Genomic DNA, 23,731 nt, shown 5'->3' with positions numbered 1-23,731 from the left:
ATCAAGGAGAGACAAGATTAGAAGGCCTTTGTACATATCATAATAGAAGAGCAATGTTGAGGAAAGATCCTTGAGTCCCCAAGGAAATCCCCAAGGAATTTATGAAGAAAAGGGAAGAAAAGAAGAAGTTACTATGCTGACCGACAATCCGAGCGGATTGTCAACAATCCGTCCGTCCAGCCCCAGCACAATCCGAGCGTCCTTGCCTGAATCCGCTCGGATTCCCCCTCCACAATCCGCCCGGATTCCCCAGAATCCGCTCGGATTCCAACGGTGCAATCCGCCCGTCCCGACCCTATTCCGCCCGGATTTCTTCACAACACGGATTGTCTTCTTCAAGCTACGAAAAGAGAAGCCCTTCTCTCCAAAAATACCGGGTCCTCCTTGCTCAACTTAAAAAGTGTAATTACTAGTTTAGCCCTTAGTTAACCCTAATGCACCCTCCCTAATTTTCACTATAAATACCCCATTAGTCTAATTAGAGGAGCATGTTCTTCTTATCAATAATTAGTGTAGTTAATATCAATCAAATCTCTCTTCAATATTGTAATCAAGTATTAATCAAGTTTTAATCCAAGTTTTAGTTCTTTAATCTCTTTCTTGTTCATCCTTTATTTTGGGTAATTGAAGATTATTTGGGTTATTATTGGGAGATTGACAACCTCTCAATCAAACATCAAGTACTTCTTTTATTCTTGCTTTATTATTGGAATCATTAGTAGGTATAATCTCTTAATCCCTTTTTAATTATTGTTAACTACTTTCATTTATTCATCATGTTTCATATTGTTGGTATGATTGACAACCTTGCTAGCATGATCAACATGATAATGAGTGAGTAGTCTCTTAGCTAGGGTTAATGGGTGATTAGGGGAAACCAACATGGGGAACGATTCATGCTTAATTTAATATGCTTTCATGTTTTATTTGCTTGCTTGTTTTGATCTCAACTCATGCACATGTTATATTTGATGAAATGCTAAGCCTATGAATCCTTGCATTTACTATCATCTCCTATCTTTTCAATGAGACTTGTAAGACATAACCCAACTCGAGTCTCATTAGACCATGCATGTTGTTGAGTAGGGAAGATTAAGTCGACTTGTAGGTGTTGTACAATCTAATCGATTCGGCTCCGGGACCCAAAATTTCCTAGGATTGTAAGATATAACCCAACTCAATCCATCACAACATTAATTGCTTGCTTATAATTTGAGAACATGTTTGTATGATCATATCCCATGATTCCCCTATGATCCCATGACACCCTAGTGCCTTTAATCAATTGTTTACACCCCTTTAATTCATCTTGCTTGTTTATTTTCGTTGTTATTCTAGTTTAGTAACCTTCTACATCAACCCAATTTGTGACACCCCTTAGACACCACTAGTTACAATAGAAATCTCATTTCAACTCCCGTCCCTTGGGATCCGACCTTTACTTACCTCTTTACTAATTGTAGAGTTGTTTGTGGAGCTATAAATTGTGTTTTGATTCGACCGTGACCAACGACCACATCTTAATTTGTGAACACTTAGCGGGATCGCATCAGATAGATAAGAAACGTCAAAACCAAAATGTTGCATTCTTGTATTTCCGTCTTATGAACCAAGACCAGTCACTTACCTTACCGACCTTTTCAAAACATTTTAGGCTAGACCCTAGCCCACCTCACAAAGCGCTTGAAATTTTTTATCACAGACTCCTTTGGAAGGCTATAACCGGGCTTGATGACAACCCAAGGGTGAAGAGAGCGGCAAACACTTGTCATAATGCCGCCATCCGAATTTGGCATAGATACATGGGTTAGCTATTTTTGGGTCAGATAAAAGTCACAACTTCCGAACGGAGGAGTTCTAAATTCTCGGCTCCTACCTTTGCTCCAATCCTTCAACTTTCAAAATATGTGTGGCTCACCATATGGCCCTCCACCTTTATCGACTAAGCAATACACCGGGGCAATTGACCCCAATTGTCGTGGGTGGCCTCATCACCTACCTTGCCAAACGCCTTATCCGAAAATTGAATTTGAATGGCACGAAATTCATTACTGGGGAGACTATTCTCACCAAGGATTATATCCAATATACCCTCAATTGGATAAAGAAGAACCCCCGGGACAAACAAAACTATTGGCAATTCCAGGGAAACGGAGTAGACAAAAATTCAATGCCACTACCCAATCCGGATAAGATGAAAGTGGTGCCGAATTCACCGCACTACTTTCTTGAGATTGAGGCGGATGAAGACACTTCCACCGCCCAAACCCAAAACCCAAACCTCCTCTATGCGCCTGAGCTCCCGGTCACTGCCCAACCCTCTTTGCGGTACACCATGCCTACCTCTACTTTCTTCCCCTGACCATTCCGAAAAGGGGAAGGATCATCAAGCCAAGCACTATAACCACTCCCGCTCCATCTTCAACTTATAGAATTCATGGAGAATATGAATTTGGGAATGTAAACCGTCGCAAAGTGAGGGGCTGGTTTGCAACAAAGAATGGACCGCCTCTACTTTGACCAATCGGTCGGCTAATTTCCCGAATACGATGACTATATGAGGAGGCAATACAAGCACCTCTCTGGCCTTCACCCTTACTATTACCTTGCTCTTGATGGTGGGCATCCTATTGACGGCACTTTTATCTACGGCGACATCAACATGCGTGTAACACCCCCTCATACCAAGGTGCCTTACCAGGACCACCCTACCATGAAAGTGTGTTACCATCTCGGTTGCCCGAGGTTAGTACATATCAAAAGCGTCTGAACTGAGAACATTTATTAAAGTACTGTAAAGTATAAAGTTTACATCAACCAAATCCAAATACTGATTCAACAAAATACAACTCCAATGTCTGACAATAAAAGTAAACGAACTAAGACTCAGACGAAGATGCTATGACTGGTGATGACAACACTCCCATGACCGTCCCCAAGCTCACACTAGCAATACCTGTCAAGCCTGCTCACCATCCCCGAATGGATCACCGCAGATTCCACAAACAACAACGGGGTCAGTATTACTCAAATAATAAGACAAACAAACGAAGTAATCAACTGATCATCTCCAATTCCAATCTTTCGTTCTCACACAGTAACCGACTACACACCAAAGTGTGTAGCCCTGCCAGATTACCCATCGCAATAGGTAATCCTCGCCGCCAGTGGGTGACCGCAGCCGATCCCACCTAGTCCAGCTTCTCAACGAGCGACAAACAATCCATGTCCCTTAATGTGCACATCCCCTCCCGTGGCGGGTTCCACGGAGGGCGAACTAGGGTGTGAAGCCACTCCCGCAAGTGACTCCACCATAATCACAATCACACGACATCACAGCCGTCACAACACCCTCACCCCAAACATCGTTACAACAATCTCCATACTCCGATGATCAACAGATAACAATAATCACACAACAAACATGTCTTAACAATGAACAGTAAACTGAGTAAGGGAACCCTACCTTAGCAATCAACAGTAGCACGTAACACGGACACTCAGAAAGGCTCCTCTACGAAGTCTTCTCCTATACAATAATCATGTAACACAATTACACATTGCACAATCCCCCATATTCCAAACTCCATATAGGTATACAGTAACCCCAAAGAATACAAATAACATAAAGATAGAACTTACCAACAGTAGAATAAGGAATTATACGCAAGAACTCCGAAGATTTCACACACAACAAAGCTATGGGATGATTAGGGGTTTATTTGGGAGAGATTAGGGTTAACGTAGAAATGATGAAGTTGAAATGATGTTTTAAAAGAAACTGACGCGGGATATAAAATAATCTTAAACACTCCCTAATCAAACCGTCAAAATAACACTCGCCAGACCGAATACTCGGTCGAGTAAAGTTATACTCTGCCGAGTATCCGCTACTCGGTCGAGTATTCACTATACTCGGCCAAGTATTCATCGGCAGAACCAAAACAACTTACAACAACAGCACTACTCGGCCGAGTAGGCTCTACTCGGTCGAGTAGTCACCAAAGAAAATCCGTAGTATTACAGTCTTCCCCCCTTAAAAAGAACTTCGTCCCGAAGTTCACACTCCACTCTAAAACAAGATACAATATAACGCAACAAACCTATGCTAACCACATGTAACAACGCCAAAGAACTACACAAGTCACCACAAAATTCACTAACCCGACTCAAAACAAACAACAAAAAGAGACAAACACGACCGCGACCATCTCCTACCCCCCTAAAAAGACAACGGTTACGTCCCCGTAACCAAACATACCTGATCAAAAAGGGTAGGAAAACGTTCTCGCATAGCTTCCTCGGGTTCCCATGTGGCTTCCTCCCCATTATGATTAGACCAAAGGACCTTGAGTAAGACCGTCTCACCATTCCGGGTCTTACGAACCTTGCGATCAAGAATCTCCATAGGAATCTCAGCGTAGGACAAGGATTCATCAAGCTCGATGTTCTCCATTTCAAGGATATGCGACAGATCGCTTACATACTTCTGAAGTTGAGATACATGAAAAACATTGTGTACCCTATCCAAAGCTGGTGGTAACGCTAACCTGTAAGCTACCTCGCCAACACGGTCCAAAATCTCATAAGGACCTATAAACTTTTGGCTGAGCTTACCCTTTTTCCCAAACCTCATAACACCTCGCATAGGTGACACTTTCAAAAGGACCTTGTCACCTACCGCAAACTCAATGTCCCTGCGGTGTAAGTCGTCATAGCTCTTCTGACGATCTTGTGCTGCTCTCATCTTTTGCCGAATTAACTGGACTTGCTCAACCATATCTTGTACCAGCTGTGGTCCTAAAACTACTGTCTGAGAGCTATCATCCCAATAAACTGGACTTCGGCACTTTCGACCATACAAAGCTTCAAAAGGTGCCATCCCGATGCTCGTATGATAACTGTTATTGTATAAAAACTCGATCAGATCAAGCCTATCTTCCCAACTGCCCCCAAACTCCATAACACATGCCCTCAACATGTCCTCTAAGGTCTTGATGGTCCATTCTGTCTGACCATCGGTTTCCGGATGAAAGGCTGTACTCATCTTCAAGGTTGTACCCATCAACTCTTGCAGTTCTTGCCAAAACTTGGATATGAACCTCGCATCACGATCAGAAACGATATCTTTAGGTATACCATGTAACCGAACCACATGCCTCCTGTAACCAAATGCCAGCTGCATCTTAGACCAAGTATCTTCCATGGGGATTAAATGGGCTGACTTGGTTAACCGATCAACAATCACCCAAATCATGTTGTTACCTTGCTGTGACCTAGGCAACCCCACAATGACGTCCATGGAGATCGACTCCCACTTCCACTCGGGTACTTCCAAAGACTGAATCTTACCTTGTGGTCTCCTTTGTTCACCCTTGACCCTTTGATAGGTCAAACGTCTGGCTACAAACTCAGCTACATCTCTCTTCATGTTTGGCCACCAAAAAGTCTTCTTAAGGTCTTTATAAAGCTTGTCACCACCCGAGTGAACTGAATAGGGAGTGCAATGAGCCTCCGTCAAGATCACTCTCCGCAACTCTACATCCTCAGGAACACACCATCTCCCATCAAAACGAACACTCCCATCTGTATGGATAGAAAACCTGGAAACCGTTCCGCTCTCTACCCTTGACTTCCACTCCTGAATCTTAGGATCAAGCTCTTGCTTACTCTTGATGTTCTCATACAACTCTGGCTCGATCGTCAAATCCCCTATGGCATCCCCCTCTCGAATCATAAAGATCCCCAACCTAGACATCTCGTCCCTCAACTTCAGCAAGCACATAGCTGTACATAGCGAATGAACGCTCTTCCTACTCAGTGCATCTGCAACAACATTAGCCTTACCCTCGTGATAGATGATCTCCATATCATAATCTCCGATCAGCTCCATCCACCGTCTCTGTCGCATGTTAAGCTCCTTCTGAGTGTAGATATATTTTAGACTCTTATGATCAGAGAACACCTTAAAAGTTGCTCCATAAAGGTAGTGCCTCCAAATCTTAAGAGCGAACACAACTGCACCCAGCTCCAGATCATGAGTAGGGTAGTTCTCCTCATATTGCTTCAGCTGCCTCGAAGCATAAGCTATGACTTTCCCTTCCTGCATCAAAACAATACCAAGACCATTCTTTGAAGCATCGGTATATACCTCAAAGTTCTCACACCCCTCTAGCAAGGCTAGGATAGGGGCTGTGGTCAAGCGTTCCTTTAAGTTCTGAAACGCCATCTCACAATTCTCATCCCCAACAAACCTGACTTCCTTCCTCATCAAAGATGTCATAGGCCGCGCTATGGTAGAGAAATCTTTCACGAATCTCCTGTAGTAGCCAGCAAGGCCTAAGAAACTCCGAATCTCAGCAACATTCTTCGGCGATTCCCACTTGGTTACGGCCTCAATCTTACTAGGATCCACAGATACTCCCTTATTAGATATCACATAGCCTAGAAAAGCCACTACTTCTAACCAGAACTCGCACTTAGATAGCTTGGCATAAAGCTGATTGTCTCTCAAGGTCTGCAAGACTATCCTCAAATGCTCCTCATGCTCTTCCTTAGTCTTAGAATAGACTAAGATATCGTCGATGAAAACAACCACAAACCTATCCAAGAACGGTGTAAAGATCTGATTCATCAAATCCATAAAAGTTGTTGGTGCATTGGTCAACCCAAAAGGCATCACCACGTACTCGTAATGACCATATCGAGATCGGAACGCTGCCTTAGGAATATCCTCATCTGTTATTCTCAGTTGGTGATATCCCGACCTAAGATCAATCTTGGAAAACACACCTGCTCCACTTAGCTGATCAAACAAGTCATCAATCCTCGGCAACGGATACTTGTTCTTCACTGTGACACGATTGAGCTCTCTGTAATCAATGCACAGTCTCATACTCCCATCTTTCTTCTTTACAAAAAGAACTGGAGCTCCCCACAGTGACACTTTAGGCCTAATGTAACCCTTGCCTAACAACTCATGTATATGCTTTTTCAACTCTGTCAACTCTTTAGGTGCCATACGGTAAGGTGCTTTAGATATAGGACCCGTTCCCGGCTTAAGCTCCACGCTGAAATCAACATCCCTCTTGGGAGGCAAACTCTGTATTTCCTTAGGAAAAACATCTTCGAACTCTCTAACCACAGATATCTCAGAAGCTGTCGGTGGCTCTACTCGGTGGTCTCTCACATGACAGAGAATCAAGGGACACTTCTTCTTCAAATATGACTTTAAAGTCATCACAGCTATGAACCTACACTTAGGCTTTACCACAAACCCTCTATAGGACACCCTAATACCCTTGGGACCCTTTAAGGACACCCTCTTTTGCCGACAATATATCCTGGCATCATACTTACCCAGCCAATCCATCCCGACAATCACCTCGAACCCATCCATAGGAAACTCTGACAGGTCTACTGGTAAATCTGCCTCTCCAACTATCATAGATACTCCCTTATACAACTTGAGACATGACACAGACTCTCCCAAAGGTATGAACACGTCATCTTTAACAACCTAAAACTTTCCCAAAGCCATAGACATAGCATGACTCTTAGACACAAAAGAGTGTGTAGCCCCTGAATCAAACAAAACAAAGGACGGTACGTTATGAACAAGAAAGGTACCGGTAACTACATGAGCATCATCCTGTGCTTCCTGCTTCTCCATCATGAAAAGCTTCCCACTGTTTTTCTGTCCTCCACCTTAAACTGAAGCATTGGAGGTACTTGGCTTGGCTCTTTGAATCTGAGTGGTCTTTGTTGTTCGCGCCGATATGATCCACCACAACTGCGGTTGTAACCGCCCTGGTTGCCCTGTCCACATCTATTGCCCCATGAACCTCCCGGTCGGTTACTAGCAAAACTATGAGTAGGCCCATGAGAAAAATTCCCTGACCGAGCTCCTGAACCAGTGTCGGGCTTGTAGCTTGTGCATTCCCGTGTTTTGTGGCCTATCCCACCACAGTTGAAGCATGTAAGGTTAGAGTTGTCACTCACACTCCGACCTCCATTCTTTCCCCGGCCACGAGATCCTCCCGAAAAACCAGCTCCGCCAGAAAAAGCCTTAGCATGGTTGAAGTTCCCTTTCTTGTTGGCCGACTAACTGTTGCTTCCACTGTCAGCCTTCCTCTTTTCCACAGCAGTCCTCTCATCGATCTCTCTTGAGAGATCTACCATTCTCTCAGCTTGACCCGCTCTCAGATATACTTCCTTGAGGTCAGTAGCAACCCCGGCTGGCATACGATGCACGATCTTAGCAGATAAACCCCTCTAAAAACGGAGAGCCAAACCTCTCTGTCCCAGCTGCATGTCCTTAACATAACGAGATAGCTCCAGGAACCGATGATAGTAGTCAGTGACTATCATCTCATCAGTCATGGTAAAGGAATCAAAGTCGGATCTCATCTTGTGTCGGATATGCTCCGGCCCAAACTGCTCCCTCATAGCACTCTTCAACCAAGACCAAGGAATAGCTCCTTCAGCGTGGTAAAAAGCTCTAGCATCTTCCTTGACGTTTTGCCACGAAACTGCAGCTTCACCTCTTAGGTAGTACACTACCTGCTCGACGATCATGTCCTCGGGGCACTTAACCATTTCCATGAGAGCTTCGATCTCACGGTGCCACTTCTCGAGTATCTTTGGTTCACCTACCCCATCATATGTGGGAGGGTTGAAACGAGCAATGATGATGCTGAGTTGAGTAGCATCCATCGACTTCTCATTCCCCTTTCCCACATTTTTGAGAGCTTCAAGGAGAGCCTCTTGTTGCTCAATCATGCGAGCAACCTCATTAAGAGTCATCTTAGAAGCTTGGATCTGCGCGGGAGTTCTTTTGGGCGGCATTTTGAGCTGATAAGAAACAAGGAAACGTAAGCACAAAAGCCTACGGCTCAAAATGTAACAACCTTCCGCCAAAGGAACACTCGGCCGAGTATACAACCTTACTCGGTCGAGTAAAGACTACTCGGTCGAGTAGTCTCAAGATACTCGGTCGAGTATTGACTCCAGAAGCAAACGTCGAAAACTCAAAAATGACACTCGGTCGAGTAAAACAACACTCGGCCGAGTATACACTACTCGGTCGAGTATACTTACTTACTCGGTCGAGTTTTCACATACAGTAGCTGCTGCTACTCACTGCTAAACAACACTCGGTCGAGTGCTTGGTTACTCGGCCGAGTGGTCCCTACTCGGTCGAGTACCTGCCCTGCTCGGCCGAGTCACACTATAGACGGGTATACAGTATAAAGTTCTCTATCATGCTCACTATTCCCACAGCAAACACATAGTTCTCTATCATGCTCACTATTCCCGCAGCAAACACATAATATCAAGAACTTAAATGCCACGTTATAATCATACCAGCATACAATTCATGCAGATGCTAAATCCAACATAACAAACACTCACAAACCCGTCACCTCCACCATTTCTCCAATCACCACACTTACAAATTCCAATCCATACACTTTCAACTATCAACTACTACCAACATGCATCTTCACATACATGTACATACAAAACCCAACTCTTAACACACTTTCCCAAGTTACCGGCTCGAGTTAATAAGGGCCAATTTGCGACTCCGGGCCGTCTCCCGAGTCTTTGCGGTAGCTCCAAACAACTCTCCACGGGTTCGTTTTATTTAGACTCCCTAGGTTCATTAAGTTCATTTGTTTAGGTGCCGGAATCTTCGGCTCTGATACCACTTTGTAACACCCCCTCATACCAAGGTGCCTTACCAGGACCACCCTACCATGAAAGTGTGTTACCATCTCGGTTGCCCGAGGTTAGTACATATCAAAAGCGTCTGAACTGAGCACATTTATTAAAGTACTGTAAAGTATAAAGTTTACATCAACCAAATCAAAATACTGATTCAACAAAATACAACTCCAATGTCTGACAATAAAAGTAAACGAACTAAGACTCAGACGGTGATGCTATGACTGGTGATGACAACACTCCCATGACCGTCCCCAAGCTCACACTAGCAATACCCATCAAGCCTGCTCACCATCCTCGAATGGATCACCGCAGATTCCACAAATAACAACGGGGTCAGTATTACTCAGATAATAAGACAAACAAACGAAGTAATCAACTGATCATCTCCAATTCTAATCTTTCGTTCTCACACAGTAACCGACTACACACCGAAGTGTGTAGCCCTGCCAGATTACCCATCCCAACAGGTAATCCTCGCCGCCAGTGGGTGACCGCAACCGATCCCACCTAGTCCAGCTCCTCAACGAGCGACAAACAATCCATGTCCCTTAATGTGCATATCCCCTCCCGTGGCGGGTTCCACGGAGGGCGAACTAGGGTGTGAAGCCACTCCCGCAAGTGACTCCACCACAATCATAATCACACGACATCACAGCCGTCACAACACCCTCACAATAAACATCGTCACAACAATCTCCATACTCTGATGATCAATAGATAACAATAATCACACAACAAACGTGTCTTAACATTGAACAGTAAACTGAGTAAGGAAACCCTACCGTAGCAATCAATAGTAGCACGCAACACGGACACTCAGAAAGGCTCCTCTACGAAGTCTTATCCTATACAATAATCATGTAACACAATTACACATTGCACAATCCCCCATATTCCAAACTCCATATAGGTATACAGTAACCCCAAAGAATACAAATAACATAAAGATAGAACTTACCAACAGTAGAATGAGGAAATATACGCAAGAACTCCGAAGATTTCACACACAACAAAGTTATGGGATGATTAGGGAGTGATTAGGGAGAGATTAGGGTTAACGTAGAAATGATGAAGTTGAAATGATGTTTTAAAAGAAACTGACGCGGGATATAAAATAATCTTAAACACTCCCTAATCAAACCGTCAAAATAACACTCGCCAGACCGAATACTCGGTCGAGTAAAGTTATACTCGGCCGAGTATCCGCTACTCGGTCGAGTATTCACTATACTCGGCCGAGTATTAATAGGCAGAACCAAAACAACTTTCAACAACAGCACTACTCGGCCGAGTAGGCTCTACTCGGTCGAGTAGTCACCAAAGAAAATCCGTAGTATTACAATGCACCCAGATTATTTTAGTGCTCCGGTCTTCCCCACTTCAGCCTCTACTCAAGGGGAATAGGAAAGTTTTTATATGAACAGGAGATTTTAAGCCGAATCCGGATTTAGGAAATTTCCTCGTGGAAATTGGAGAAAATCGAGCTGGGGAAGAGACGCAGCATAAGCTGCGATGCTTCCAAAGGGCACAGCATTTGCTGCATTTTCTCCCCTTGTGTTCCCTTCCTGAGCAATTTTTCGAAAGGCCGAATAGTATAAATAGAGGCCTCGGGTTAGCTTCTATTATCACAACTCTGCCTTCTTTTACTCTATAATTCATCAAATATAATATTTCTCTTAAAAAACGATTTTGAAGAAAAATGGATGCCTTCGAATCGCAACTCAAAGAATGGACTAATGAGTTTTCTAGCGCGGAGAATTATGACATGGGTGTTTTTGGATCCATTATCAGTTTTTAACAGGTGAAAGTGGTAAGACCGTTTCTTGATGCTTTGCTTGAATATTTGAATCTGGAGTATCATGTTTTCGCATTTCTTCGAGGTGAAATTTGTCCTTTTCCTGAAGAATTTACAGCAATTGGAGGATGGGATACAGAAAGTCTTCCGGCTTCACCATCTAGGTCTCAAGGGTATAAGAATAAATCCAGGGATCTTCTTGGATTGACCAAAGCTGAATTTAATCGTCTTGTAACTTCCAAGGGTGTACGAATTTTCGATTTTATGGACCGCTTCATAGATGGGTAGACCCTTCTATTTCTTATGCTACGAGGCGCAGAGCCTTCGGATTTTGCCTTCTTCATTGTTTTGTCTTAAAGGCCCAATTGACGTTCTTGAATATCGATCACGAGCGATCGTGATGAGGACGAGGCTGTATATGGTGATTTCACTCAAGTTTTTAACTATTGGGAGAACAAACTAAAGAATGAAGAAGGTCCGCTGATTAGATGGGTTGCCCCTTGGTGGCATCCTAGGGCGTTAACAGGAGTATCATCTCTGGATCCTACTTGAACCATTCATATCCCAGGCCTGGAGTTCATGGTCCATATTTTCCCGGAGAGGCTAATGAGGCAAGTTGGCATGAGACGGAAAATCCCGAAGCTTGACATTGTTCCACAGGTGGCTTTGGCGGATACTTTTGAGACTTGCCGTGAGTGGCTTTGCGTTGCATTCAGAGGAACATGTGGTTTATGCCTGAACCGGTTGGTTCGTTGTGGGTGTCAGACTCTTATTTGCAGTGGGTCAAGGCCACCACCTTGGAAGAGCGTGAGAAGTTGATAAAGCATGAACCAATTGAATATAAGATCCGCAAGGTGGCGAAAGAGAACCAGAAGTAATTGACCGAAGAAGAAGAAGAAGAAGCAGGATTCCGAGTCGTCCGCCCGAAGAAGAAACCAAAGAATGCTCCTGTTAAAAAGATGATTGTGAATCAAAATGGAAAGACTAGGCCTCGAGAAATATCACTGGTGATTAGATCGGAGATAATGCAAGAGTGTCCTCCTCGAGGTCGAGACAAGAAGTATGAACTAAATGACAAAGGCAAAGGAAAGATAGAAGAATAGAAATAGCCTAAGTCATTGTATAAGTTATTATTAACATTTGTAATAAATGGCGAGATTTTTTGAATCCTAGCCTAGCATTTTTTTTCAGCATTTATATATTATTTGGCGTATTATTAATAGATGAATAAATCGATCATTTTTAAGTTAGGAACTTAAAATCAGCTCCCTTTAGTTATTCTTTCGAATTCCAAGTGCCAAAGCAAATGTCCTTCTATTCACATTTTGATTAGAAATTGATTGGGTTGTGTCCTGTTAAGGATTGCCTACGTATTCATTGAAAATGAAATCAAACCCGGAACGTAGTTCGAAAATAGAAAATGTAAAAGAATAAATGTTCGAAGTAAAAGCTTGTAATGAATGTAGGGAATAAACATGGTGCTTTACTTACTCTTAAAAAAATGCAATTAAGTTATGTTGATGATATTAAGGATAAATAAAAATGCCAAAACGCAAAAGCGAGGTGGCACAAATCTCGAGGTTTGGTGAGTGTCGTGTATTTGGTGTCGCAAGAGCGGCACGTGGGTCCCGCGTGGCGCGTTTTTAGTCCTATTCTAAATGTAATACCGTTTGAGTTGGTCTAGATTAGGCGAGTTTGAAAACTCTTTTCCGTCTAAATCTCTAATTCTAACGATACCCCCCCGAGAGTATGGATTTGACTAAATAAGGACCGGCCCAATTAGGTTTGAATTTTCCCCTTGGGTCGACTAGTAGAAGAGCTCGAACAGATTTAAGCACTAGATCTCCCCCTTTGATGTTCTGAGGTTTAACTTTCTTGTTAAAAGGTCTTCGAATTCATGCTTGATATGTTTGAACATTATGCATGGCACGTAGTCTTCGTTCGTCCAAGAGGACGAGTTCTTCATATCTGTATCTATTCCATTCTGCTTCCGGGATTTGGCTTTCGAGTAGAATGCGTAGAGATAAGATCTCTAGCTCTACTAGCTGTACAACTTCCATGCCATAAGTTAGATAGAAAGGAGTGGGCCCAGTGGGCGTCCTGCCTGTTGGAATATGTCCTCGGACAATAATGCGATCACAACTGTCGATCATGATGATCACATGTTTAAGTCTCATTTTAAGAATACAATTGGGAAGTAATATTTTACTGTCAACTGGTCCACACATATCGGTAATGATTGGCTGACTAGAGTTTGACATTACTGTCGTGCGACGGTGGTGATCAGTTGATCTCCTTATGTCATACCTAAAGGGTAACACTCTTAATTGATTAGTTAATTGATCGTATGACGATACGGGTTAATTAAATTACTTAAAATTGACGGACGATTTTGGAAGTAATATTTACGTATCTCACTATAATTTGATTAAATGAGATACGGTCTAAGTGATCAAATTGTTTTATTACTTAGATGAAATTATTGTTTAAGGAAACAATTGCATTTGAATGAATAATTTATTATAAATACAAGATGTTGTGATTTATAATTGGTAAATTATTTTGGTACAAGTAATTATGAATTACTAAGTCGATTTTGTACATGACGTATTTTTATTAATGCGTTGATTTTTAATATGTTAAAAATGCATAACAATTTTACATGACTTGTGACATGTGACAAATTGACAAATATAAAATGGAATCCATTTTACCTTAAATGGACCGAAATAGAGGGTGTATTAGGATAAATATTGTGTTGATTAATTAAGTGGAAAGCATAATCATTTTACCTAATTACTAGCCATGCAAACCTAGTTGTTTTTGTGAAGAGCAACTTGATCATGCATTGGCCAACACCACCCCACCATACCCGGTTTTGTCATAGAGAAAAGCCAAGGGGTTTTCTCTACAATTTGTCTAATATACACTATATGCATTCTAGTGTACTATTCATTCATTCTATCATCTAAAATATAGAGTTTTAGAGAGACAAAATTACTTCTTCTTTTGCCTTCTCTTAACCGAAAATTAAGAGACCAAAATCAATATTTTTGGGTCAATTTTATTTAGATTAATATTGTTCTAGTATTAATAATATTAATTTTATTAAGAGGTTATCTTGGGTATTATTCCTTGGGAGGGATTCTAAACTTGTATCCTTTGTTCATCCAATTTTAGGAGAGCTCAAGAACAAGTGAGTAGGAGAACTCCTTTGTGCCCAATAATCCGAAATTTCTATTGTAAGAATGACGATTTCTTCTTTATCTTTATTCATGTTTGCATGCATAAGATCAAATTAATTTTATGAGTAAATTAAATTTTAACATATAAGAATATGTTGTTTTATGAGATATAGATTTCTAACAAGAGGTATCAAGAGCCTTAGGTTGTTTGCATGCAAATCGGTTATAGTTTTTTCGAGTTATACGATTAACAAATAAAACTTATAAATTTGTGTTTATTATGATATATCACGAAATCAATTATGCACGTTAAAGTTTCTGATCCTAAAATATATTTAGGATATTCTGGTTAATTTATGGATTTTTATTGTTCATTTTATATAATAATGGCATTAAAATATGATTTTATGATAAAAATGTCATTTTCAAACTAAAATTAGCTAAACTTCGTTTTTTCCAGTGGTTTTTGGATATGTTTTCACATATATTATATTCTGATGACTTGTATTTTTTCATAATTTTATGAGTTCTTATGCTCGAAATATGGATTTTTCATGATAAAAATCGAATTTAAAGAGAAATTTAGTATGTTGTCACATGCAATTTTAAAAGATGTGTGTAAAATAATTGTCTATAATGAAGACTTTACGCATGATTTATGAATTTTTGATGAAAAATAACATAAATAGTGACTTTAATTAGTATAAATTGCTAAAACATACTTTATGACTAAGGAAAAACGTCACATGTTGCATTTTATCTTATATTTCAGATCTAAAATTGAAAAGTTGATAAATATAATTTTTCTCATGTTTTTATGATTATAATTGATAAATCCGATAAACCGCAACATTGTTTTTCCCGATAAATTTCGAAATTTTTAACCTAAGTTTTTGAATATTATGAGTGTAATGGTAGTTTTCCAGAATGTTCATGAGTTTAAATTTCAAATTTCAAATTTATTTGAAATTTTTATGATTTATTTGAAGTTTATAGCATTTTATTGTAATTTTGAGTCAATTTATGAACAATTTTAAGAAATATAAGTTAATTATTGTCAATATGTTAGTGGAGACTAATTTTGAGTCCTAAGATGGTTAGGGTAATTAACTAATACATAAATGTGATTTTATGTCATTTATTGTGATTTTAATAGGTTGAATCACGCAAATCCGTAAAAACCATTTAATATACGATATTGGCTCCTTAAAGGCGATTTAACATAAAATTGGGCATGTTCATACATATTATAATGCTGCATTTTATTTATGATTGTCATAATTTTATTTTATGTAATTTTACTTAGTATGGCCTTAGTTTTTAATTGGTATTACCCGAAATGTATGGGAATATCGATTCGGTTGTAATTTATTGTGATCTCGTATCACCGTTTTGTAATTTAATAAATTTATTTTATTTTAATTACAAATGTATAATAAGAAATTATGTAATTTGTTATGTAATTTATTTATTACGGAGTTCCTTGAAGACCGTGCCACTCAAGAAGGTGATCCATTAAAGACGGTGTTACCTCGAGATGCGTGCCAAAACCGAAGTTCAATGGACCAATGGAGTTGGTTTCCGAATTTGTAATAGTTTATTAGATTTACTATTTTAGGAAGGCCATACTAGGATTTAATTTATGCTTTGCATTTTATTTATATGTCGCATGCATTAAAATACCCGCCCTTTTAGGGACCCCTTGACCAGCGTTGACTGACCTTGGGAGCGGGAATGGTTCCTAGAAGTGTGTGCCAAAGCTATCTTGGGTTACGTGTCTTGTGTGGTACTCGATAGAGTAGAGGCTACTCGATCGAGTAGCGTAGGTACTCGATCGAGTAGGGGGTTACTCGATCGAGTGTGTGTGGTACTCGATCGAGTATCGAGTTTTCAGCGAGGGTTTTTAATCGCGTTTTGTTAAATCCGCAAGTCATTTCCGCCTCATTCCTTCTATCCTCTAGTCGCCCCTTTCCCTTCCCTTCACCATAAAACCTCCATGGAAGCCCTTTGAAGGTCCTTGTGCCTTAGGAGAGCGTAGCTTGAGTCGGGTAGCGGTCTTTTGCCTGGTTTCTCTTTATAGGTATGTCATCATCATCATCTGTACCTTTGTCTTTATAGTTAGGGTTTGCTTGATAGTAATAGGTGATTGTGTTGTGCTTATAGGCTTTGCTTGGTTGCTGGATATGTCATATGTCGGCATGGATTGGTTGCAGTTGCATAAAGGTAGGTTCGTCTACTCAGTTTCTGTAGATGGTCTAGTGTGTCGGTTGTTGTGTGTTGTTGATAGATTCAAACGGTTGTTGATATTGTGATTGTGATTGTTTGTCTATGGTTCTCGAGATGCGTTCTCAGCTGAGTGGAGTCACTTGCGGGAGTGGCTTCACGCCCTAGTTTCGCCCTTCGTGGAACCCGCCACGGAAGGGGATGTGCACATTAATGGGACAGGGTTATCGCTCGGTATCATGAGCGGGGATTTGGTGGGTACAGCTTCGGTCCCCCACTGGCAGGGCTGGTCCAGTGGACAGTCGGTGATGGAGATTGATCGGTGTGGGTGTGTATGTGTGTGGCTGATTGTGTTACATTGAGTTGTCAGTTGTTGTTGGCTTTGTTGTGTTTTATCTCAGTACTGACCTTGGGTGGTTGTCTTGTTTGTTTAGGTGTCTGCCGTGATCCCTTATGGTGAGCAGTCTGTCTTAGCATGTGTTGATAGCGTTGATAGCTGGAGTCCGGGCAGGGATGAGTCTCCACGAGATTGATAGTTATAGCAAGTAGACTTTGAGTTGTATATTGTATATCATCAGTTGGTTTTAAATCAGTTGTAACATAACATTATAGTTCTTTTATCCGGATTTGATTATTACTGTCCTCGGGCAACCGAGATGGTAATGCCTTTATATGCTAAGGAAGGCCTAGTTAAGGCTCCTCTGGATATGGGGGTATTACAAAGTGGTATCAGAGCGACAATTTTGGAACCTGTAACAAAAGAAAATAATGAACGTAGTGAGTCTAATAAAATGAACCTGGTGTATGTGTAATGGGAGCCCCGCGGATGCTAGATTTTGGGTGAGTAGGCGCCCTCATTTCAAAATCTTGGCCCCATGACACTTAAGCCAGTCACATGGTGTGGGAAGGTGGAGTCCGTGTGTATATGTATGATGTGTATGTTTAATAGTGTCGGAGTTATCTGAGGTCGAGTCTTTGCTAACATAGAGATGGGTATAATGGTTGCGTTTGGGATAATGCTTAGTGAAGTTTTGGCTTGATTAACGAGCTTGTATGATGATTCCGGGATCCGTGACAAAAGTTTATTTGATAGAAATGCGTGGAAATGTGAAGGTGTATGCTATAATAGAAGAGTGAACATGTGGGTGTTGGCTTTAAGTTGATAATAACGGTACCCATGTATGAGTTTATAAGCCCTACCGTAATTGCAACGATGATAGTTATAGAATTGTTGAGTTATAATATGAAACATAGCATATAGTAATGCATATATGTCTTGTTTATTGGTTGAAATTTTTTCGCTGCGTGACAAACGATTTATGTAAGATGATTTGCTTACGATTGAATTTGCAACATGATAGATCAATTTGTTGTGAAGAGTATGCATTTTCATGATATGTGAAAGGATGAATTAATGTTAATTATATGATTCATGTCGAGAAGGACTCGAGCTTAGTAGTAATGTGTTAGAACAAGTTTTAAGTATGATATGAGTACGTGATTAAACTCATGAGTGACTCGGTAGCAGGTAAACCGAGTTGAGTAATTTGTTGTAGCATAGTATGGCATGAGCCTTAATTGTTGAGACGATATGGTAATGCGTGAGTAAGTATGATGACTAGTGGCGAATTCCGAACTCAGTCTGGAATCGACATGTGGTATTGTTTTGCAGGAATCTTCGATTTATCTCGTATTTCTGACCGAGTACTTAACTATACTTGACCGAGTGCGAGTGCGTACTAGACCGAGTAGACCTCACTCGATCTAGTTAGGAAGCTATGACATCGATATGTGGATAAATTTCTGCAGATACTCGACGAAATAGATCCTACTCGATCGAGTAGGGTGGTACTCGATCGAGTACCCAAGGCACTCGATCGAGTAGGTTACTGTACAATGATTCTTACGGGTTTCTTAAAACCCCTATCCTTTCTAATCCCTCTCATTCTTTCTCTATAATTCGAAACCCTAAGCCTTAATTCCTCTCAAAATCTCTCATTTTCTTGTGTGGTAGTGGTTGATTTGGGGTTAATTTCTTTGTTTAATTCCGTTCCTTTACTTTACTACTTAATCAAGGTATGATTTCTTCCTTATTTACATGTTTTTATGCCTTAAATTTGTTGAGGATGATTGTATAACCTGAAAATTTCGATTCACATGATCAATTTGTTGCTTTTAATTGTTGTAATATGATTCATATGCTCCTCTTTCTTGGTTATTGGTGATTAATTGCTGTAAAATAGACTAGAAATTGCCAAATTGAAACCGAAATTTCTAGGGTTTACAAAAATCGAAATTGAATTTTGATTGTTTTACAATGATTAGATGATGGAATTGAGTACTATATATTGTTTATATCATGTTGAAGAGTGAATTTTGATGATTATCACCTTAAAAAGTTGCCTTAAAACTCCGTCTTAAAAGTGCCCAAGTGGAAATTCGTTTATTATTTCTTAAAATTGGGGTTGTATGTGACTGTTTAAGTAAAGGTTGAACTTCAATATGATAGTGGTGGTGTTAATTCATGAAGAATATGTCAAAATAATTTCAGCTGTAGAGACCGTCTGACAAGTTTAACTGAGTTATTTGTTTCTAATATTGAAGATGATGATAATATGTCCTAAGATGCTTTTCCATGAGTTAGTACGCATGACTCACATGTTATTAGGAGTGTGTATGGAGTAAACTTAGAATCATGCTGGGATGTTAGAAGATGTTGAGCATGTGTATTCACCATGATAATTTCTTCTTTACAACTATGGTTTATGAGTAGCTGCAAACTGAGTTTATACATCAAATTGGGGAAACGGTTGGTGAATGTGTGTACCTAGCTGAGTATTCAAAGTTAATGACATGAATTAGGTGTTTCACATGTCGAACTAGTTGATGAGTTGGAGTACTTAGCTTAGTATATAAAAATCCAAATTACATGAAGTATATGCTTTACATGTTTATGCAAGTTTGTTTAAAATTATATGCTGAAACAGATGCCGAGACCGAACGTAGAGACCCGTCAGAGTAAACGGGGGAGGGTTACACAACCTGAGATGGGGGAAGGGAGCGGACCCGTGGTACCCGCAGTTCCGGAGTACCCTTCTGTTGTGTTTGTAGACTTCAAACAGAGAGAGTGTTTTGTAGTTTTGAAAAAACGCAAAATGAGGCCGACGAGGTGTATAGATACTACACTTTTGGAGGAGTTGGGAATAGAGACGGATGTCCGTCACATATTCGAGACTTTGGGTTTTACGGGGTTGTATAGGCTGAGGAAACACTCCTACCCTTTTCTCACCTTAGAGTTTATGAGCTCCTTTATCTATGACCCAGCTGCCCAGACCGTTGAGTTTCGGTTGATGAACACTAGTTTCTTGCTTTCTATGGACCAATTTGCTTCTCACCTTGGGTTGGCCAAGCCTCCCAAGGACTCCATCACTGATATCCCTGCTGAGTGCGGTGTCTGCCGCCTAATGCCTTGTCTGACCGGGAAACCAGCTCCCACCTCAAGTAACATGCTAATTAATGATGTTCAGCATGTCACATTGAGGATCTTTCTTCGTTCCCTCTCGAACCTCCTTTATGATCGACCGGATATCAGTAAGCTGAACAACCATGAGGTGTTACTTCTGATGTCTTGAACCCGGAGCGGGCCAGGAAAGTGGTCTTTAATGCTCCTTCCATCGTTTGTGCTGCCCTTGACTTGATGGCCACCGCCTCTTCCCGGTACTTGAGTTGTGGCGCTATCGCCACTCGGTTAGCTGAAAAGCTAACCTCCTTTGAGGCTTCTCCGGAGTATGTGCCTCTGGCTACCCCAGTGCCTACTATGGATCGTGACTATTATCTCGACCTGATATGGTTGAGAACTTTGGCTGACAGTAGCCTGGCTTGGAGGGTGTAGGGCGTGAGTTGGATGGGGATTCCGGATCCTGAGCACCTTCCTCCGACCGAGCCGTTAGAGCCGGTGGTGACTGTGGGGTAATATCCATATAAAACCCATAATTTGAAGGATTATAACGCAAATTTAATACGTGATTTATAGTCATAAACGAAAACAACAATGAAACGATAAAGATAAGAATTAACCTTCGGTCCTAGTGCAAATTGGCAATGAGAGATCAAAGTAGATCACCTCCTAAATGATGCACCCAAGATTGTCCGAGAAATGCCCTTGTGCTAGAATGAATCCTCTAATTGTCTTGCAATATTGAGAGGATTGTTTTGTGAGTTTTCGTTGGATGAGAGATCCGAATTTTGAGAGGCAATTTTCTCAAAACCCTAAAATTTTGTGTGAAATGAATTAGGTTACAAAAGAGAGGAGAACCTCTCTTTTGTTCTCTCTTGGCCGGCCAACCATGAGCCCCTTTGGGAAGTGGGCTTCCACTTCCTTTTAGCTTTAGCTCATGGTCCGGTTCGTTAATTGCTAAAACGTATATGACGGGTTTTTAATTATAAATTGTCATCGGTTATCGGTAATTAAAGCATCAACTAATAATACGGGTTAGTTGAATTATTAATACATGTCCGACAAAGACAATATGGTATAATTAATTTATTCAATATACATTAATCAAATATAAGTCGCTTATATTTAATTTACGAATTAATTGCTTAACTCGCCTTAGCCGTTATTATTTAATCCGTATTAAATAAAATATCTCAACATCACATTTTTTGACTAATTACTAGTCAAATAACTCAGACTAACTGGTTAGTCAAATTTGGCATCTACATGACTGTATTTTCATACCGTCACATCTCTCAAACGTATCCTATAGGTGTGACTTTTAGGGACCAGTTGGTCACCGCCATCTGTATGACAATAACGTCAAACTTATCTAGCAAGCCAACCGTTATTGATAAACGTGGACCAACTGATTATGAAACAAAAGTATGCCCTTTGATCCTTTTAGAGATTTGTAAGCCCTTGCACTAACTGTAAAGGACACCAGCCCCAACAAGCTCCCACTTGTCCGTACAAGTGTACGTGCAATGACGTTATCCGCACTAACTGGAGGACACAGCTCCAACAAACTCCCACTTGTCCGTACAAGTGTATGTGCGATAACTGATTCTCATATTCATTTAAAATTTCTCCCACTCAATGTAAAACAATTTGCAGATCCGGATCCGCAAAGGTCGTATTTTACAATCGATCTGGATCAAGAGTGGTTTCCCCGACTAGAGAGTAACTTAACTGATAAAACGAATCCGTATCCGAGCATGGCCATGCATTTCGATTCTGACTCCTCGAGTGGCCCTGAGAAATATCGAGTACCTGATAAAGGCTGAATATTTCCTTCAACTCGACTCCTTCCGATCTAAGCACAGCATGAAATGACCCAGAAAAAATCTACTTGGCCCCCTGTTACGGATGACGGTGAGAAAGAAACCAAAGTCACCCAAAATCTGCCGTAGTCTCAAGAGACAGTCGATAGTCAAAAGAATCGACTCTTAGGATCACCATGGAGGTCCTATCCACGACCTGGCACCGAATGTTATAAAACATTTAGGACTCCACGTCGATGTCACAATTGTGTCCTACGAAATATCTGTATAAATCTCCTCTATGATTGGTCAGTCAACCGGTTGACTTAAGGCTCGTTGAACCCACCATCAACCAACGTCACAAAATAATTGCCAGAGTTATCAGCTCATGTGGGCAATTAAGGACTAAAAATATAATGTTTGTTCAGTTCACTTTGTGGTGTTCAAAATTGTCGTACAAATCCACATGAAAAACAAAATATATAAAATATCAAAACGATGATGTCGTATAGAGTACAAAAGAGAATGAATCTAATCCATAAAAGAGTACTACAACTTAGGAACACGTTTAATTCCCATGGAATTAACATGCCCTTCATGCTTATCTTGTCGTAATAGATTAGTGAGAGGATCTGCTATATTATCATGTGTAGCAATCTTTTCTATCACTACTTCCTTTTGCTCCACGTAATCTCGGATTAGATGAGCTTTCCGTTGTACATGTCTAGACTTGTTGCTAGACTTAGGCTCCTTAGCCTAGAAGATGGCACCTCTATTGTCACAATAGATGGTGATCGGGTCATTCGAACTAGGCACTACAGATAGTCCTTGTAAGAATTGACGCATCCATATCGCTTCCTTTGCAGCTTCAGACGCGGCATAGTACTCGGACTCGATCGTAGAATCTGCTTTGTAACACTTTGTTTGGAACTCTTCCAGCTGACTGCAGCGCCATTAAGAGTAAAAACGAATCCAGACTGAGATTTCGAGTCATCACGATCCGTTTGGAAGCTAGCATCTGCGTAACCGGTTGCGCATTGCTTTTGTTCGCCTCCATAAGTCAATGCCCAAGCTTTAGTCCTCCGTAGGTAGTTAAGAATGTTCTTGACAGCCATCCAATGTGAATCACCTGGATGCTGTTGGAATCGACTTGTCATACTCAATGCATATGCCACGTCGGGACGTGTGCATATCATGGCATACATGATTGATCCTATAGCCGAAGCATAAGGAATCCGTGTCATGCGCTCTTTCTCTTCCGGTGTCTCTGGTGCCTGAGACTTGCTCAAATGCACCCCTGGAGCCATAGGAAGAAACCCCTTCTTGGAGTTAGTCATGCTGAATCTCTCTAGGACTTTGTCTATGTAAGACTCCTGACTGAGAGATAACATCCGACGTGATCTATCTCGATAGATACGGATGCCCAAAATTCTTTGTGCCTCACCCAGATCTTTCATCTGGAAATGGTTCTTCAACCATACTTTTACCGAAGTTTAGAGAGGTATGTCATTCCCAATCAGGAGTATGTTATCAACAT

Source organism: Silene latifolia, chromosome 9 (genome assembly GCF_048544455.1).
Source record: "Silene latifolia isolate original U9 population chromosome 9, ASM4854445v1, whole genome shotgun sequence".
NCBI classification, from domain to species: Eukaryota; Viridiplantae; Streptophyta; class Magnoliopsida; order Caryophyllales; family Caryophyllaceae; genus Silene; species Silene latifolia.
Note: the sequence above shows the minus strand (reverse complement) of the source record.